This window comes from Lissotriton helveticus, chromosome 10 (assembly GCF_964261635.1).
Source record: "Lissotriton helveticus chromosome 10, aLisHel1.1, whole genome shotgun sequence".
Taxonomy (NCBI): domain Eukaryota; kingdom Metazoa; phylum Chordata; class Amphibia; order Caudata; family Salamandridae; genus Lissotriton; species Lissotriton helveticus.
This window is the reverse complement of record NC_136071.1, coordinates 774337970-774358671: the sequence shown is the minus strand read 5'-3', so window position 1 is coordinate 774358671 and position 20702 is coordinate 774337970.

Below are 20702 nucleotides of genomic sequence, written 5' to 3'. Positions count from 1 at the left end.
TGAATGGGTTTGGAATCAGCAGGAATTGTGCTTCCCCCAAAGCAGCTGCCAGACAGCTTAATACCAATTCGTGCCTGCTCCATTCCCTTGCAAATCTTCACAAGACTAGCAGCTGTTGTCGTCATCACATATACATGTACTACAACCAAACAAATAAAAATAAATTAGATTTATTAGAAGGGCTATACCTCTGTGTACTCACCAGGAGTCTGACAATTATAATCCAGTCCAAAAAAGAGAAGGGGAGCAGTCATTATTAGTGCAGAATGTGCTGTGGCTTTATTTTGATCAACGATGATATTTTTTGCTTACATAAAGAGAGCTAAAAGGTTCAGTCACAACCACGGCATTAGTAGTCTTTTGTTTAGTAGTAAGTAACAAGCTGTATTCGATTTAAAAATAAATCATAAAAGCACATGATACAAATTTTCTTCATAAGAACATACTTAACAACATTTAAGGAGATAAAAAAAACAAAATTCATCATTGTGAAAGGGTAAAAGAGGTGGCAGCGCTCCCCATTAAGACAGAACTACAGTCCTAGCAGTCTAATGGTGCCTACAATATCTGCCTTTGTAAGCCTTTGTGTGGATGAAACAGACATTGGGGGTCTTCAACGAGGCGGAATTGAATTAGAGGCTTGAGAGACCTTGAATCGGCGATAAGCCAAGTGGATAAAAATCGTGAAGCTATGATGCCCTGCCTTGCGGTCCTCATCCCGAATTAGTTCCACTTGGGCCTCAACTTTGTTCTGCACAAGGACAACAGTGCTGGGCAAATACATGCAACATGCTCCAGAGATTCATCGGATTTGCCACAGAATCTACACGCAAGGTAATCTGAGGTCCGCACCATAAAGGTAAGTGTTTCAAGAATAGCCACTCACCCATCCTAAGGGCCAATAATCTTTGTTTTAGGTGTAAAGATTAAGAGCAGGCCAGGTGTGGCAGGGAAGGGGCCAGCTGGTACGAACTGCCCATGTGTGCTTTTTTTTGGCTAGGATCTCTCTGTGTAACAGTCTGAAGCATAGTTGGATGTGCTCTTTGATACTTTTTTTTTTTTCATGAACTTTATTTGATTGTTATAAAAACATCATAAAAGTATACAGTTAAAAACATGACACATATGATGTTACACAGGGAAAGTACATATCGTAACATTATTTAGTGGGTAAAACATGGACTAGCAGCAGTAGTTATAATAAATGTATTACTAGAAAACCATACTTTTTCTTGCAGTAATAGATTTTAAAATAAAGGTTGCAGTAAAAAAACACAGATCTGGGCTGGCAAGTGAGAATAATAGTTTCATAGCATTTCCTGTAGTAAACACTGAATATTTTTTAAACAGAGGTTTAAGATAAAAAATACGCAGGGATTTATACAGGGGACAAATTAACAGAAAGTGCAAGGTACTTTGCTTAGTTAATCCGTCACATGGACAAGGTGTGGCAGAGTGGATTTTCATCATTGGAAATGCCACCAAATTATGTACAATCCCAAGTCTAAATCTTGAGAGGACAAATTGATGGGACCGTCTACTAATGACATTGAGGTACATAGGTAACCCGAGTCCTTCAACTAAATTGGAAAAATAAAAAGCGTGGGTTGAGTAGTCTTGTGTTTCAGCTTTACGCTTATTAAGTTTAGCCCTCAGAAATTCGCCTTTAACCTCCTGTTTGGATACAGTAATTACACTTGCAGGATCTTTACATACATCCATATCATAAAGTTCACTAAAGGTAGAGATTACATACTTTAACCAAGGAATTTTATAAACTTTATCCAAATACAAACAGTCTTTAATAATTTCCTTAGTAAAGTTTGTTTCGGCCTTGGTCCAAATAGATCTCCATACCATTAAGGGTCTCAATCCAATTAGGTCGGCTATATAATCCATCCCTAGTTCTTTATGGGTAAGATCGGAAGATGCCGAGGGTGGAAGGCAAAGTAATCGTTTTAGGAATGCATTTTCCAATACTTGCAGGTCCCTTGGAGTCCAATATCCCCAAACCCCTGAACCGTATAGTGCTATTGAAGCACATCTGTGTCTATAAATATTTAACATATCGGGAATCCGTCGGCTTCCCAGTTTGGTAGCAAAACGGAACACGCCTAGGGAGGCCTTCCCCACCCTTGCTTTAACATTATTTTGCTCTGGGGTCCAGGACCCTCCACTATTAAAGGTGATGCCCAGATAACAATTTAAAAGCTTTATTACTGGACCAGAGATCGCCTTTTGATAGTTATTACCTGCATTGGTGAGGTACGGGCTATGTTGACCGCTGCAGTTATTAACACTCATGTCCAACCATAACAGGAACTGCGGGAGCCAGCTCTCGCCTGTCTCAGTTTGTGACAAAGGTTAAGAAAGGACCCCATGCTTTGCAAGGTATAGTTTGGGAGGCCCGGCTCCAATCGGATATGGGCAGCAGGCAAATTACTTGGTAGCCAAATCAGCCTTTTGTAGATTTTAATCATATATTGATTAAGGATAGGAATGAACTTGCCAAGGGAGATCAGGGTAGGGCTTATCTTGGCTCACATAACTTCCAACATTGCAGCTAAGTTTGGGCCAGTCAGATTTTTAGAGAGGCTAACTTGGACAGTCGTAGCTTTCATGACAATTTTATGATGATGTTTCATTTGTGTGCCCCTTGAGTCGATATGGAGTCCTAGGTACCTGTAGGTTTTGACCACGGGGATTTGAACATTGTCGTATCCAGCTGCCACCTCTGTGATGCTTCCTGCCCAATAAGGCCACTTGGGTGTTCTTTAGATTTAGTAGCTTTTCTGTTGCACAGCCAGTGTACAAAAAAAGAAAATAGGTCCCCTGCTATTGTTTTTCCCAGTGCAAGATAGCAGTATTTCGGGTTCAGTGGGGCCGCTGGCCTCTGGGCCCAGGTGCACCTGCATCTGCTGCACCAATGAAAGCTATGCGCCTGCATGATTTTTCAGGCAACTCCCCAGAAAGGGTGCCTTAAATTAATGATACAGACAGGAGAAGGTAAAGCAGCTATTTCCATCAACATCTTTCACATCGATAAGAGTATAATTTAGAACCAGCACCATGTTTAAAGGGAAGCCATTCCCTAAATCGTTAACTTCTGTTAAGAGCTGCACTATCACACTTATTGTATAGTGATTTATTTTTAATCAAGCATTTCAGTCATAGAGGAAATTGATCTGCATAGTAACAGAATGAACCACATAACTTAAATAAGTCGAACCTTGCAATTTTATTTTAATATAATCAGTTTTATTAAACGTGGTCAAACAATATCCTATGACACAACCCGATAAGAGTATTAAGCTAATTTACCATCTGTTTATTGCCTACTATTTATAAATCGTTTCTATATACACAGGACGTGGTGTCTGCTTATTACTTTATAGTAAACCTTATACCAGTGGCTATTTTGCGCTATTCAGAAGGCTTTTCACGGACATAAAACTAGATTTACAACTATAAATTATTACATTTCCACCTAAAAGATATAAATTACTGCCAGGCATAAATTGTGCTATTACTGTGTAATCATTCGCCTCAAGAAAACTGAATTATGCAATAGTAAAGCCCACAAAAGAGGTGGTGTGTGGGTGGATCAAGGTGTGGTTTGCGTTGTGTGTAAACATCCACAAACCAAGGTGAGTTTGTGATCATTCATAAACTCCTATGCCACCCTTTCCTATCTGGAGGTTTATTGGAGCAAATGTCTGTAGTAAACCCCTTTCGAGGGTAAAAAAATGTATCACCCCATACTTGGTTGGGAAGAAGCAAAAGGGCTTTCCCCCTTGCAAAACTGGAGAAATAAAAGGTGAATTTGCACGACACAGCATTTCAACGATGTGCAATGTTGCACCATGTACTATTCCTCAACGGGAAATATCAGCCGTTACAAACATCACGCAACTCACTCAATAGTATGCCTGGAAAGCAAAGATTTCCAGGCATACCACTGCTGAGTTTTGTGAATAATGGGAAATCATAAGTCTGCACCCTTGAGAAATAGTATTTCTATGAGGGCAGATTTACAATTCCTTTGTGGAATAGCCATATTACATTTGTTCTCTCAACAATGTTGAGCACCCTGAATATCAACACTAGAATATAGACAGAACTCAATATTGAGGGCAAAATATTGAAAATAAGTACCAACTGGTAAGCAAGTCTATAATTTCTGTACTTACCTCCACGTAAAACTACCTATGTGGCAGATGTATCTTATGGATGTGGAGTTGGGATTAGTAAATCCATACTTCCCTGTATACACTTATCTTTCAATATTTGTTCCTTGATATCTAGTCCTTTATATTCTTGTACCACAATAATCTGAGCTTGATATTCAGTAGTAAAATCGTAAATAATGGATTGCTGTTTCTCTTTTTAGAGTGCCTTTTCGCACTGGCAAAGCTCACTATTCTATTCTATTCTTTGTGGTTATTAATAAAGCATAACTTATACTCTGAAAGTTTGCCTCTTATCCCTGTAGATACATATCCTAATGCATATGATAGTAGACATACCCAAAAGAATGATAGCCTCTGATTACAGATTTAGGAATTAATTGTGATCCCTGCACAAACAGAAGTCTGTGTGCAGATCTGAATTCTGAAATGAATTATTACTCTCACAGCCACACAGCCACACTCTTTCCCCCTGACAGATTCTGTACCTGCTAAAGTTAATCAGGGGGAAAAGGCATACAAATAGGCAAGACGTGAAGTGGGGTGTATTAAAAAGCAGGTTAGCATATAAGGTCTCAATCCTTGTTCAAATATTTGAGTTATAGGTATTTACCACACAGGATAAGTTCCTCACCCCTGGTTAATTGTAATTACTGAGTGTGGTTTATACCAACCCTATTCTACAGAACTTGTAATCAAAGCCTCAAAGTAGAAAAGCCTCCAGGCTTCTAAGGATACTGGGAAACTTAGTTACTTTCCTCAATTCAAGTGGCATAAACATCAAAATTAACTGCTGGCATAATGATACTGATACGTTTTTAAGTATATATTTGGTATTTAAAACACAAAAAAGGTTATGGTAGGAATGTGTGCCATAAGTCTAACCACTGGCAATCACTGCTGGTAGCATTCTAATCCATCTATTTTTGGCCCACCATGCCACCTCAGTTTGGACCATATGGAAATCAGTCCTGACCCTTATCCAATCGGAACAGTCCAGCATGAGCTGCCAGGCCCTCCCTGAACTGGAACATAGGCAACCCAGGATCTGTTTTACCTTGATTCCAGCTCATTAGTCGGGTATAGCATGGTTCTAGTGGCACAGTTAGCAGAGGTCCCACAATATTAGAGCACGGTCAAGACTAATTGATACCTGGCTGGGTCCAAACTGTGGTGGAATGAGGGGGCATGGTGGGGAAAAGAAAGATTAGTTGGAAGGCTACCCCACATGATTGCCAGGGGAAACATCCTTTACAACGAAACGTTTACAACGCAGTGCTATTACAACGCAGGTTTTACAACGAAAACCATTACAGCGCATTGCACTGGGGGGCGCTCTAGGATAGGGAATAGATTTAATTTACTATACAACACCTTCCCTACTATCCACGGGGACTGGAGTTGGAATAGTAAATTAAACTATTCACTATCCAGCACCCCAAAGCGCTATGCGTTGTAACAGCATGCGTTGTAAAAACTGCGTTGTAACAGCATGCGTGGTAAAAGCATGCATTGTAGTGTCATACATCCGATTGCCAGTGGTTAGACTTACTGCAGTCTTTCCTCCCATCGCCTTTGATGTGTTCGATATATTTGGTATTTAGCCGTTGTACATATATGAATAGCTGCTAGATACATCTTTTACCAGAATGCTCACCCACATTGAGCAATGGTTACTTACTAAAACTGAGCACAAGCCTGGCTATCTGAACTGTACAAAAGGTTAGTCGGTGGCACCACTCTGCCAGAGTAGCCACATAATGCCACTAGGAATTGGAATTGAAGCACTCCCTAACAGACAATGAATGTGCTGACATATATTGCAGAGTGCGAATCTATGCAGCAAGCACATCAGCAATAGAAGCAATGCTCAAAATGGTACATTATTGGCATTATGCCCCAGAGCGCATAGCCAAGTTTAAACCAGGAGCATCCTCTGGCTGTGGGCATAACTGCGGAGCTATGGGTACACTGACACACCTCTTATGGCCTTGCCCTAAACTTCAACATTATTGGGATGCAGTATTGACTGCCATTGATAGCATCTTCGATATTAACCTCCCTCGGTTTCCCAGCTATGTAGTACTGGGCCTCCCCAGCACCCTCACATATACCCTATACTCCCCTAAAGGCAAGGCAATCACACTGGCCCTTTGTGCTGCCCGGCAGGTACTCATGGCCCATTGGGGTACAGCCGATGTGCCTGACCATCGGGATTGGCTCAATAGGTTATGGGACAATCTAGGTATGGAGAATATTTCTACCACCACCAACTGTCAACAGAGCCAATTTGGAAAACAGTGGGGTCCCTGGGTGACCTTTTTAGCCCAAAAGTTCTGTGAATTCTCGTCCCCCAAATACTTGCAAATATTATGACTCACGGACTTGGACTAATGTGCAGTACCGTGTGGAAGCCCTTACCCAAGAATCTATAAGCTACCTGTTTGTCTTAAGCTTCGTGTTTACTCTGGTGAGCGTGGGCAAGTTTTCTTCTCCTAACGTTAGCCTTGTATTTCTGATGATCCTTTGATGACTTCCCTGCTCCCCTTCCCTCCCTGCCCCCTTTCCTCCTCACTTTTGGGAGCATTACTGCCCCATTACCAGCCCCACTGGCCAGTGCATGTAGGTGGGAGTATGTGTATTCCAGGATAAAAACAATAAAAAAGATTTGAACCAAAACATTAAAATACAAAGGACCATAAGTACTAAGCGATTTAGCAGTTGCTAACACTGCGATTTAGTAAATTGCAGGCTTTGCAACTGCTATTTGACATATTCATGTATACAAAAAACATTTTGCGGTTCTCAAAGTCTTTTTCAACTCATAAAATGACTGCTGCAACTCATACCCAATTGTAATTTGGAAGGACTGTATAAATAGTGTTAATGTGTTAATAGGATGAGAATAGAAACTTAATTGGATGGCTGTGAAATTATGCAAAAGCCATATATAATTTAAGTTATGCCTACAGAGGTTTCTCATCTGTGCATGGGATTTGTTTGGCCTGAATTTGCACGAGGAGATCATGTCCAGGGTTAAAGGCCAGGGAGATTAAAGTCTCCATCAACTACTATCCCCAACTCACGTGGTCAACACACATTTCAAGAGTAGAAAAGTATACTCATGCAGATGCAACCACTATGATCAAGCCCAGCTTGAGTGAATGTCTATACATTAGAACGGGAGAAAAGTCAAAGAGCAGCAATATGAAACTAGAATTCTTCCATGGGTGTATAAGAAGCATAAAACGCTAACACTTTCCCCTGTTGGTAGGGTAAGTGGGTATAAAGGTTTAGAGTGCTAGATCACCGCTGAAAGGCCACACCAAGCTCTGTGCTATACAAATCCCAATGAAAAACTAAATAAACTAAACCTTCAGGACATGTGTTATGCTGAAAAGCATCTGCGTTTATTGGAAATGACAATTGATATTTTCAAACTGAAAATAATGTTCACCCTCCCTAAGTAAGATGAAACATTCACTACTGAATTAGTGCGCCCTCCGTGAAGCACTTGAGTCCTTTCTTGTCCATTCATTTGAAACCGGTAGTGGACATTAGAATCTATCAGCAGCCATTGTTTACTAAATAGTACATGACAGAATGTGCACAAACTCCAAGTGTTTACCTGTTTACTGAGCATCTACAGACAAGTATTCCCCGTGTCGTATATTCTATAACATATCACAATTTGATCTCGACTCATTAGAGCTCCAGTTTCCACAGCACCAGAACGGTCACAAAAAGGCTCCATGTTGTTCTCTGTTTCATCTCTACTTTGAGCAATAACAATCAAAGGACTGTGAAACCAAAGGAGTATATCTTAAGACAAACTGTTGCCTTTAAAAATGACATAACATTTAAGCTGCTCATATAGTGATTCCTCCCTTGGAGCTGTCATTCCATAGAATATCAAAGATTAAGGGACCTTGAGTGTGATGTTTGTTTTACCGGTACCCAGCCATCTGATCAAGGCGCTTGTCCATCAATCAAAAGGCTGGTTTGGAAAATATCATATCCTATGTAAATGTAGAAAATGTAGAACACAAAGAAAATAGCACATTCAGCAGGACTTCTAGCAGGTTCCCTGTGGGGTGGCAGGTAAATGTATATCAGTGCATAGAAGTCTTTTGGAATTGGCAAAACATAGCTTGTCATCTCTTGCATCAGAGGGAACTACCAGTGTTTACTGTTCCATTACTGAACGCTAGAGAAAGCTCAATGCATCCAGCCACATAGACTGTGTCAGTGTTCTGTAGAATGCAGCATTCTGTTATATTTGTGCTGGACAGACTACAACATAATTCTGAATGGTTTCTTGTGGGCCAAGAACCTTGACAGGGTACACCGTAAATCAAAGCATAGAAACCTTAGATACTTTTGCATTAAATAGGGTGGTGTCAGTTGAGATTTTTTTTTGAATAATCAGCTCTAATTCTCTTATGCTTGTGGAATTCCTCAGTGAGTGCCATATGAACGCAGTGACCCAATGATGCATCAGCTGACACATTCCCAAAATTTGGTGTTCTCAAAAATGGATACATCTAGCAACAAATTAGCTAGTGAGGCATACATAATTTATTTGATTGGCAGGCAGACCTATGTTCTGTTCTAGAAAAAGAAAACTGTCCAAAAAGATGATTGCACGCAAGAGTGAGATGATGGGCCAGGAAGAAGGAAGTAGCACTATGGTACCTCCACTTGGAGCGACCAATGAAAAGATGAGACCGCCTTTTTCGGCATGTGAAGGATACTTGCCGGACGCCGACCTAGAAGAATAATGGCAAGTATCACTATCTATACTGTATACAATAGTTAAATCTGCTGCATTGAAGAGGAACCATTTTTTCACTCTCCATAGAGTCTGCTGGACCCCGAAAAGGTTGGCAAAAATAAAAAGAAGCGGTGATTACAAATGTAAGCGCTGTGTAAGTACTAGCGCAGACGATATGCATATGTTTGCTACTTGCTCAAAACTTGAAGTATTTTGGCTTGCTGCGGGTAAGACTATATCTGATGTATTGGACATCGAGGTGGAGGTAAGACAGTCTTAATTATGTTTGGGATAAGGCAGCAAGACTTGTGGAAAAGTTCAGTGGCCTTTTTTGTGAAGGTGGACAGGAGGGAAACAAGAAGTATTGCTGGTGGCGGTATTGGGGACCTACTGAGCACTTTGGTAAAATGACTGGTCCGGTGATTACATCTTCTTACAGCATTGGGCATAGGAAGCAAGTCGAAACAGAGGGGGCCCAACAAACAATCTACTGTTGCTTGAAGAAGACTGTCCAATCCGCTAGGCACTTGGGTTGCTACAATCTGCAAAGTGATTATTCTTGTGATAGGAGAAGGTATGAAGACAATAATAAAAAAAAGAGTAAGATGCTGGAACATGGAAACACCAAACTGCAGCATACCTTCCACTCTGTGATTCACTGTAGGTCTTACAGTTCTAAGGCTATGTTGCAGTTGCCCCTAGGATAGCCAATTACATTGCATTTCTTGCCTATGATGGTTCTTGCTGTCACAAAACAGGGTCATGTATCTCAGTTATTAACCCAGCCCTTGTTCCAGGACTGAAGGACATGGCGCTACTCAGGAGTAGAGGTGGAAAAAACTTTCACTGTGTCTACTTAGTTGAGCAAAGCAATAAAACCAAGGCTTTGGATCCCCTGAGGATGGTTCTCAGCTGCAGGAACATTCAGAATCAGGAACTTGTGGTTGCTTATAGTCCTCCATTTTATTGGTGGCTGGTGACATTTGAAAGTGGCAGGGCGTAAAAGTTGTGCATGGCTTTTATGCAGTGAGTGAAGCAAGCAAGCTTAATGGGCAAACGTAGGGCCCAGGGCGTCCTCCTACGGAGAAAAAAATGAAACAAAGATTGGCAAATAGTGCATTTTAAAACAAATTAATTTAGTGATAAAGCAAGACTTACAAAGTAGTGGGAACGTATACTCTTGAAATATTCAACACACTAAATTCTGCCCCATACTTACTCCATTATTATGTTCAACAGTTACTGTAATGTGCAAATGGTACAGCGCAACCACTTTAGGTTCTTTAAAGTATATGATGTCCTGTATCTTGCACTGCATGTGGCATCAATCTTAAGAAGAAAATGCTTTAAACAGGCTTCATGAAGCACCGACGGCTGCTGGCTGCAATCAGTCTTGTAGAAATGTGTGCAGACAGGTCTTTAAATGGGATGAAAAAAGTCAGGGCTCTCTAAAAAGGAACATGTCTAATACATTTTTGTGATTCCCATAGTGTGCCATCAGACCGATTTTCTGGTTGCTCTCTAAGATGTATTTGCATCCAGATATATAACACAAAAAATGAAATTCACCTAAAACATGCCAATACTATTGGCTTTGTCAGTGGTTGTTAGCTGTTTAAGATAAATGAATAACTACAGCACAATTTGCTATAAATATTTAGCATTAGAAATGTCTCAATTCTGAAATTGTGAGACTGTGAATTAAATATTATTGAGGCTTGTGGAAAGAGTACTAACCTTCAGTTATGTGTGCTTTATGTTAGATTAGATATGTATACCCTTTTCCTCTGCACATCTTGTCTATCTGCACAACTTCAACCTCAGCTCTTTCCTCCCCAGCTCCCTCTTTTCACTCTCCCCCGAATGTCCTTACTTCCAATTCCCTCACCTCACCACCCCAAAGATACACTGCACTCACTCACATATAAGCTCTTTAATTTATTTTACTTTGGCCTTGTAAATATTTTGACATCTGTGTATCCCATTGCCACACATTTGCAGAGAATTTTAAGTGCAACTGGACTACATAACCAGTGTGCTGTGTGCTCTGCAGAGAGGCCAAACCTTTGCCTTGCCTTCAGCTTCAATGCCAGAGCTATCAATCGAAACCCCTCATAAACACCTGGCATGGCTCAAAGTATGCACTATACAAGGGTAATTAGAGCACAAAAAAAATTCAGAAACACAAAATGATGAAATAACTAACACGCCTGGGGGATGCAAGATCAAGTAAAACATGTGAAATAACAGAGGAATTAGATCGCTATCATGCATTACCTTAATGGTTCTAATATTCATTGTTCAAAAATCAATCCATGTTTTTGGCATAAATTTTAAGGGCATGAACATAGGGCCAGTTTTAACGCCATAGAGCATGTAACTGTTCTCAGTATAATCACATCATTTGCTCTTGACTCAGATATTTACATCAACTTCACAAGGCAACAAAAACCCTGCTCCTGCTTTGGATCAATTTTGCAGGGGAACAAATACAGAGGCTCCACTTCTACAGGAGCCAGTGACTTGCCACCCTGGCCTGGGGTGCCAAGGTGGGGGAGGTTAGCATGACCAGGGGTCTCAGCACAATATACATAATGGAAGATTAGCATTTTAACAATTACCATGGTGCCTAATCACATGTGCTTGCTTCTAGTTCTACAGTGTGATGAATGGGAAAGGGTGTGATATATACCTGTGAATGATGAACGTCTGGCCTCACGCAGGGATGCAGGCTCCCACACCCGAAATCGTGACCATGACAGCATCACTGGGCTACAGTTGATACCACCATAGACTACAATGGTAATGAAGGACTTTAAAAAGTTAAGCCCTGCGTTCTGCTTCACATTGGTGAAAGATGATTTACAGATGGTCCGATTTAAATACATGTATTTGTTTAGAAATACGATAGTATCTTTAAATAAATTGATCTATTTCATATTTTTTGAGAGAAACATGTTGGAATTTCAGATGGGTGGAGTCCCAGAGCCCTACTGGATAAACCACCCCTGTTCCCTTTGGTCACTAAGTTAGAGTTGGTGGTATGGGTCATGAGAGCTGGCTATGAAGAACAAGGTAAGGCTAGGAGGAAAGGGATGGCTGCCAAGAGGCTACTGCCTGTCCATCCATTTTCTCAAGCTGCACCTCTCAGGTGCAGAAACTTTTTCCACTGTTGCAGAGGGTCACAGAAGCAGCCCATTTTTTATTTTTAAAAACTTTGCAAGCATTGGGCTGGGTGATGCTTTGAGTTTTAAAATAGAAAGAGACAAAGAGCTGGGGTACATCATATGCTTCAACTCAGCAGGTCCTACACAACACACAAATGTGTTTGGTGCAGGCAAAGTGGTGGGGACCACAGGGGAAATTATAAAAGACGAATTTCAACAGGTTCCCCATGACTGGTTGATATATGTTTGGTGATATTTTGAGGATAAAATGTGTGGGTGCATTGTTAAAAAGATTCAAAACTCAAATGTCAAGGAATTATTTTACTTCAAGAGTGTATGAAATACACCGCTCCCTCTGCATTAAGGGTTTTACTATGAGAGCTCATTGGACAGCAATATGCTGAGACAATGACTCACAGTTAAACAAAAGAATGGTTCTGTTGGGTAAGACACATTGCTTTGACACTGCTTATTAATGCAATCAAGATTTGGTGCTCTCTGGTACACACATAATTTGAGAAATGAATGCTCAAAAAATAAAATAAAAGGTCATGAGATCAAGAAATTGTTTCATGCAATTTATATCGAAATTCATTAATATTTTGTCTGAATTGCTTCATTCAATGATAAAATTTAATGCATGATAAGACCGTCAAAAGCAGGTGCAGTTAAGTGACATTGGGTGAATAGTGCTCAATCAGTGAGAAAATATACAGTGAAAAGGGATTTCCTATATACAAATATATACAAGTATTTCATTGGCCAGATGCTGATTGGCAACCAAGGATTCCTAGTGGTCCTATTGGGATCCTGGTGGTTCTGGACCTATGACATGCGTCGACGTTTCGACCCTAATGCGCCCCAGTCGGTGGCCGCGGCGCGTCTTTCTCAAGACAGGTGAGTGGATAATGTTGACAGTTTGAGCTTCAGACCGGCGAGTCTCAGCCTGAATCGGCGCGGCACAGTGGCCAATCGTATCCGGATGAGTGAAATCAGATGAGTCGGCAGAGACGGAGGTGCTGCGTCCCTCCTGTCTGCTGCAACAGTACAGTTCAGCCCTGTCCTACCCTTTTTTCCTGCAGTTAAAAATGATTTTATTTACACTTTAGTTGGAATGCCAAGTATGATCCCACCGGAATTTATGCACTTTCGGCAAACATTGTTTTTTAGAGTTAGACTAGTACATCACATTGATTTTATTTATGCACTTTCTTCAAAGTTGAACTAGAGTTAGAACTGCAAATCACATTATTCAATGCTTTTAGGACTGAAGATAGAATAGTCATTATTATTCTCTTCATTTATGTATATTTCTCTATGTCTGTTGATCTGAAGTTATAATAGCAGAATTCACTGTTTTTGTATTTTGCACTTTCACAATTGACTGTGAGACTGGCGTTGTGGAAAACCTGCCATCTCCCTTTACTTACACATTTTTTACAATGTTAGTAGTATTGGAGTTATTAGTAAAACCTATGCCCTTCATAATTACACTTTTCCATTGTCTGTAGAACTGGAGTTAGAATAGTAAATGGTCTTTACAACTGAACAACTAGAGCGATAAATGTCATTGAGGATGAAGCAGCCAAGTATGGTTTTATCTCAGGCTATAAATTAAACGTTAAAAAAACAAAAGTACTTCTCAACTTTAAACCAGTAAAATCTATTCTTGGTGATTGCTCTGTAGCTACTTATTTAAGGGTCAGGCTCTCTGCACCGATAGATCGGATTTTTGCCCTAAATTATGAAATGCTACTAAAAGATACAGTTAAACGACTACAGCAATATTGTACTATATGCTTGCTGTACGAGTCACCAGAAAAAATTGCAAACTGACTCCGCTCGGTTTAGGTGGCGATCGGACAAAATGTCCCAGATGTGGTCTATATGTGGCTTGTCCGGAATTAGAGAGATTTTGGCAAAAGATAGGCCATGTATTCTCTCAGAAACTTGGGATAGATTCACCTGTTACGGTTACAGAAATCATTATGGGTTACAAGAATACGAATCATAGACTTATGCGCTTTCTTCAATATTACTGGTCGCTGCTAGGCTGGTAATTGCCCCGGTATGGATCTTTCTAAAAACCTTCCTCTACAAACGATTGGTGGATGTTGGTCAGGGAAACGTATGAAATGGAAAAAGCTTTGGCTAAAGCAAGGGGTATCCATTCCCTGACTAAATTAAATGCAATATGGAGGCATCTCACTTCAGAAACATGTTTTTTTAATACTATTATTTGAGACATTGATAATAGTTATGTTTTTGCGATCCCTTATGCTAAATGGTGTCGGTCTGTTTGGTCTAAGCTCTTGAGTCATGCTTTCTTTTCCTTTTTGTTTGTTTGATATAATACTGTGTTTAGCTTGTTGCCCTCTTGTTGACAAATACATATATATATTTTTTTTTTAAAGAATAGTAAATGTTATCCTTTTTATTTATATGTTTTCTATAATGTGTGTAGTAATGGAGATGGCATAGTAAATCTCACCCACTTTATTTATTGACTTTTCCCAATCTTTGTAAATCCCAATCTGACCCATCATGTATCCACTTTCCCCAACATTTGTAGGACTAGAGTTAGGATAGTAATTCTCACCCTCTTCCTTTCCGCCCTTTCACCAATGTTTGTAGTACTGGAGTTAAATCAGTAAATCCTGAGGTACATGGCTTGGCTGCCTAACACTGTGGCTAAGTGGCTTTTCACTAAGAAGAGATCTTTCAAAATATGCATACAATGCAATGCAGTTGGCTAGGCTGCATAATTTTGCAATTAAGGAAAGTGCATATGTGACTTGGACTTTCAAAGGTACATTGAGACCCATGATTTTCCCTCTTGTCACCTAATGAAATCTATTCTTGTAAATTATAAATACAAAAGATGGCAATTTATGAAGTCATCTCTATGCTATAATAACATGATTAAAATATATACCAGAATCATTTTTTGGAACAAATGGTAACAAAAAGTAATTTGCTTGGTTCTCAACTAGTTGTTGTAGACTCTCCTTCCAACTTTATGACATCTGTGATGTTTTTCGTAACTTTTACAAAGTTAAATCTTCTTGACACATGCTTTAAATTCTGATCATATGAAAGATAGTCCTCCAACATTTCTTAACACTGCTCTAGTAAATATTACAGGTGCCATGAAAGCATCATGAATATATGAATTTCTTCTAGGGTTGGAGGTTACTAAGGTTAATTCACACATAGAACTGGTTTGAGAGACAAATGTTGACCATGTTGTATCATTAAAATTATGGAATAAAGTTTGATCAATGTGGAATTCTACTTTCCTTACTATGAGCAGCACCCAAACTTTTCTACAATAGATTGTTTCTTACTCCAGATAGGCAATATATGATGAAAATTTCTGAAAATCAAAACTGTTGGTCTTGTGACTTTGAAAACCTTGATATAATGCTTTTTTTGATTGTCCTAAAACTAAAGAGTTTCGGCAGACGTTTTGGAAACCATAATACTTGTGCTTTGATCGCATGCCATTACAACACGGCCGTTACAACAACCACGTTGTTAGTATGCAATATATCACAAGTCATTACAACGGCTTGCTGTATGGGGCGCGCTGGACTTAGGAATCGTATTATTTAATATTCCTACTTCAGTTTGCGCAACAGCAGGGAAGGTGTTGGATTTTAAATCCAATACCAGTGCGCCCCCTATAGCAAGTTGTTGTAATGACTTGCGATGTAATGGTATTGCGTACTAACAACGCAGTTGTTGTAACAACCACGTTGTAATGGCATTGCGTTGTGGCGACAGCGTTGTAAACGCTGTTTCCTGTTGGGGAGTCTTCATGATGGTTGGCTACAGTGTTCCATGAAATATAAGCCAGCTGATTAGCTGAAAGCTATTGCTTTACAGTTTATATCATCTAATTGGGAAAAAAGTCACTATTGTTTCTTTGAAACAATGGTGGATTGTAATTTGTTGAAATCATTGTTTAGACAGATCAAATAATACAATGACAAAATGTTGATATTCACTATTACTTATTGTGGTTCCCCTTTAGCTCTTTTCTATCTTAATCTCTAAGTATAATTATTAAAGATAACCTCTAAGTAGTATTATTAGAGATAACCTGTAAGTAGCATTATTAGAGATAACATGGTTCTCGGAATTCCATGAATTTGTTAGCCCTGTGTTTTTCTTGCAGCTTTCCTTTTATACATGAACTACTTTTAATATCAAGATTGATAGTGTTATAAACATATCTTCATATTTTCATTATTCTGATTATATCTATTTACAATTTCTTCGCAATATTCTGACCACTCTTCACTTTCTACCCAAAATGTTTGATAGAACATTTCTCTTCTTCTTATGTCTTTTCGCTTACATCTTTTTCTTCCCTTTAGTGCTGTCACAATTTCCAATCTTCTGTTTTTTTCTCTTTTCTTCTTCACTTCCATTTTTTGCAAATCACATAGCTTGGCATACAATGTAACTTGGCTTCGTATATTGTTTGGAATCAATTGAATTTTTCTCATATTTATTCTACCTTTTACCCTACTACAGGATTACAAATGAAATTGTTCAGATTTTTGTTTGTTTTCTGATTTTTATTGCTCATTACTGTAATTCTCTACTTCTGTTCAACTTTAATAAAGCTTTATTAACTTAAAAAAATTGAATCCCTTTTACATATCGAGCTTTTCCATTGTTTGTGGGACTGGATTTAGACTACTTAATATCATCCTTTTTATTTAACCTTTATGCCATATATTTAGGAGAGGAGTTAGAATAGTAAATGTCAAATCAACCTTCATTTCTACTCTTTCCTCAATATAAAATCCAAAAATAAAATCAAGTTAAATTGTTTTATTATGTTGCAGTTCAATTATATTGGAAAGTCACTCTTTCTGCCCACTCAAAGTCTCTCTCAGGCATCAAGCAAATTCCAGTTACTTGCTCAAACCAAACTCTGAAAGATCATTGGTGTCCAATTTTAAAATCCTTCATGCCATATGGTCTTGCCTTATTCCCAGACTAAGTCAAATTGAAATGATCCATTTTTTCTAGGTAGGTAATAAACAGTGCAAAATAATACAACATGTGGTTCCATTGTAGGTACAAACTTGCATGCTGCAAATATATCAGATTTGGGGTTATTTGTATATTGGGACGTTTTCAACAAGACCTCCACATCTAGAAGCACAACACCATCTTGGTGGAGATCTTCTTACCGGTCAAAGGAGCCTTAGAAAACGGTTGGATAACAGAAAACAAGGCAGATTCCATTTTAGAAAAAGAACTAAAGACACTGTATTTCTATATACTTCTGAAAGTCCACCGGAGCAAACACCCCCTGCCAGGCCCCCCTATAGTGTCAGGGATAGGTTCGGAGCTTGAACCTCAATCATAATTCTGTGACTTCTTTCTTAAACCATTAGTGAATCGAATGCCTTCGTACCTGAAGGATATGAAGAACATCTTGGATAAACTGAATGACATGACTTTTGAACCAGATGCAGACCTCCTACTCACACTAGATGTGGAATTGTTACATAATAACATACCCCAAGAATCCACACTAGAGGTAATTGAACAACTATTGAAATCCAGACTGGAAAATGAAACAATGCCTGCTGACTTTATACTATACTGTGCACATTTGGAATTAACGGGAAATGTATTTAAGTATGAAGGAGACTATTTCCTACAAACCCATGGTATCTCCATAAGTAGTACCTGTCCCCCCAGTCTGGCATGCCTCTACATGCACAATTTTCAAACCCTGTCTATAGCGAAAACAACCTGGTCCTAAACAAAATGAGGCTGTGGAAGAGGTACATTGATGACATCCTGGTCATCTGGAGAGGTACTAAGGAGGAGGCAATTGAGTTCAATGCATGAGTGAATAGCCATGATCCTTTTCTCAGATTCATAATGAGTATTAGTGAGACTGAGATACCATTTCTAGATCGGAGGATATATCCAGAAGATGGTATCTTAAAAATGGAAGTCTACTACAACCTCACAAATAAGAATAGTCTGCTACATTTTGAGAGCTTTCATCCACAGTCCAGTCCCTAAGAGAGGGTTTACCAATAGGAGAGTTACTTAGATTAAGATGGAATTGCACTGAGGTGAGCAGCTATCAAGAACAGGCCAAGAAACTGAGTAACAAACAGAGAATAAACCCTGCCCATGAAAAATCGTTTTGAGAGCAAAAAAGAGGGTTAGGAATAATGACATAGAGGCACTATCGGGCATTTCCAAAAGTCCATGGGCACCCAGACTCATTTGTGTAACAACTTTCTGCCCCAGCTCAAATCTGGTAACAAAACTGATAGCAAAAACACTGGAGCATATTGAACTCTGGAGAACTCAAAATTAAACAACCTATGTTCTCATTCAAGAGGAGTCAGAACCTCGGGGATGCACTAGTGCACACGTGCCCGAAAAAAGGACTGCAGAATCACAGATGATGCTATGGAACACACCCACCCCCAAGGGCCACCAACCATGCGGGAACTGTGGGGTATATCAATTCACATAAAAATACAAAGCCATGGACCTGGGACTAACAACGCCTTGGAAGTTGAAACTCCTCACCAATTACAACTCTAGCAATTTAATCTATGCTCTGAAATACCCTAGTAACCTGTTATACATTGGCATGACGACAAGGAAAGTTTGTGTAATAATAAAATAACTCAGAAGCTCAATAAGGTGTAAAAAAGACAGCACCAAGATCACAAAACATTTTAATGAACTCAAACACACTGCGTACAACATTGAGGTGTATATAACAGAAAAACTTGATCAAAGAAATGTCAACATGAACAATGCTTTCCTCAAATATGAGCAGCGATGGATGTTTAGGCTGCACACTAGAACCCAGTGTAGCAACGATGATATCCCTTGGGGGTCCCATGGTGATAAATTAACCATGATGGAGAAAAACAAACTATGTAGGCGTTATAAGACCCCATATATATCCTAAGACATGGGAATGGATCTTCTTGCTTTACTCTATGAGTTATGCGCTTTCAAACTGTACAACACTGTATAGAGCCTCGCATTCAATGCTATAAGTATAGCAAATAACAACATTCCCAGAAATATATATAATGAAACAGTTCATTTTGAGCATAAAAATACAATTTTCCTGCATCTTCTACGCTTTACTAGCGGGAGAATTTATAAGGGAAATCGCGTGACTACAGAATAATGTATACATCATCTGTAATACCACACCTTCAAATATGGTGCATTCTGAAAAAAAAACATGAGCAATTTAATAGCCAAGATTTAATTCTTAAAAGGATAAAAATGGGACACATCCATGAGAGTAGTTCAAATCCCACCATCCTCCGCTGAAATTGACATGGGCTACAGGTAAACGTAGGCAAAGGTTGTGTCTCCATTGGACACGCTTCCTTTCACAACATGTACTGTGCATTGCAATTCTGTGGCATGCCACTGTTGGACACGTTTCACCTGCTAAGAGACATGCCTGACTTTGACATTACGCGCCCAGCCAGCCCCGCTCAGGTTTCTCAATGCTTTGTAAATAGTGGCAGGCTAAAACACGCAGGCGAAAGAGATACAGCCCGAATTAAAGGCATCTCATGACAGGATAAAAAGGCAGTCATTTTCGTTACATCTTCCAACCAGACAGCTGTACTTGGGGGCAAAGTAGGATCACATAGGGCGAATATTCTTGATGAAGTAAATGACATATGTGCTGCTTCTATACAAAAATCATTTTCCTTGTGTGACAAGGTACTTTTCTTTTGTTTTGCAGACTGCACCACTACATTTGTAAATGGGGGCATATGAAAGGAACATGTTCTACTTTATGGAAGACTGCACAATAAAATAGAATAGATCATATTAAGGACTAAAGTGCAATAATTGTTTCCTCACCACAAGGAGCCCAAACCCCACTAAGAATGCTAATCTCTCGCTGTACTGCATTTCTTATAGGTGTGACAATAGGAGTTGCCCACCCCTGAGCAGACCATGAGGCACAGGGTCTCTCTGGATTAGGCAAAGTAGCAGGTGTTACACTGTAATGCAGCATGGTTTTATCCTCGTGTGTGCTACTACACTTGTCCGAACATGTAGTGTGAGCTTGTGTGTAGTGTCAAATGTGCTGTGATTGTGCGCTTAAGTTTCAAATACTTTTTAGAGCTCCCTGCAGGATAATAATGCGGTTTATATTTTAAAAATTATTGTCTACCCTAATACCATTATCTTTCTTCACTCTTATACCAGATAAATTACCTTTGATCTTCCAGGGAGAAGTAGGTCCTTTCCTTTACATTACCACATAGATGAATATAGGGACCCTAAAATAAGCCCTGACAAATGCCCAAGACCAAGTTAGGCTACATACGGGCAGAAACATGTTGGCATCACAGAGTTATGTAAAGGCATGGTACCCAGTAACATCCTCTGACCATACTTCCTAAATATTTTTATTAGGGGTGGGCACAATTTTTTATTCCACCTGTGGAATTGTAGGAACGTATTAATTATTCGTTACTCTTGTAACGTGGAATTACTAATAAATTCCACAGTTCCGCTGATTAAATTAAT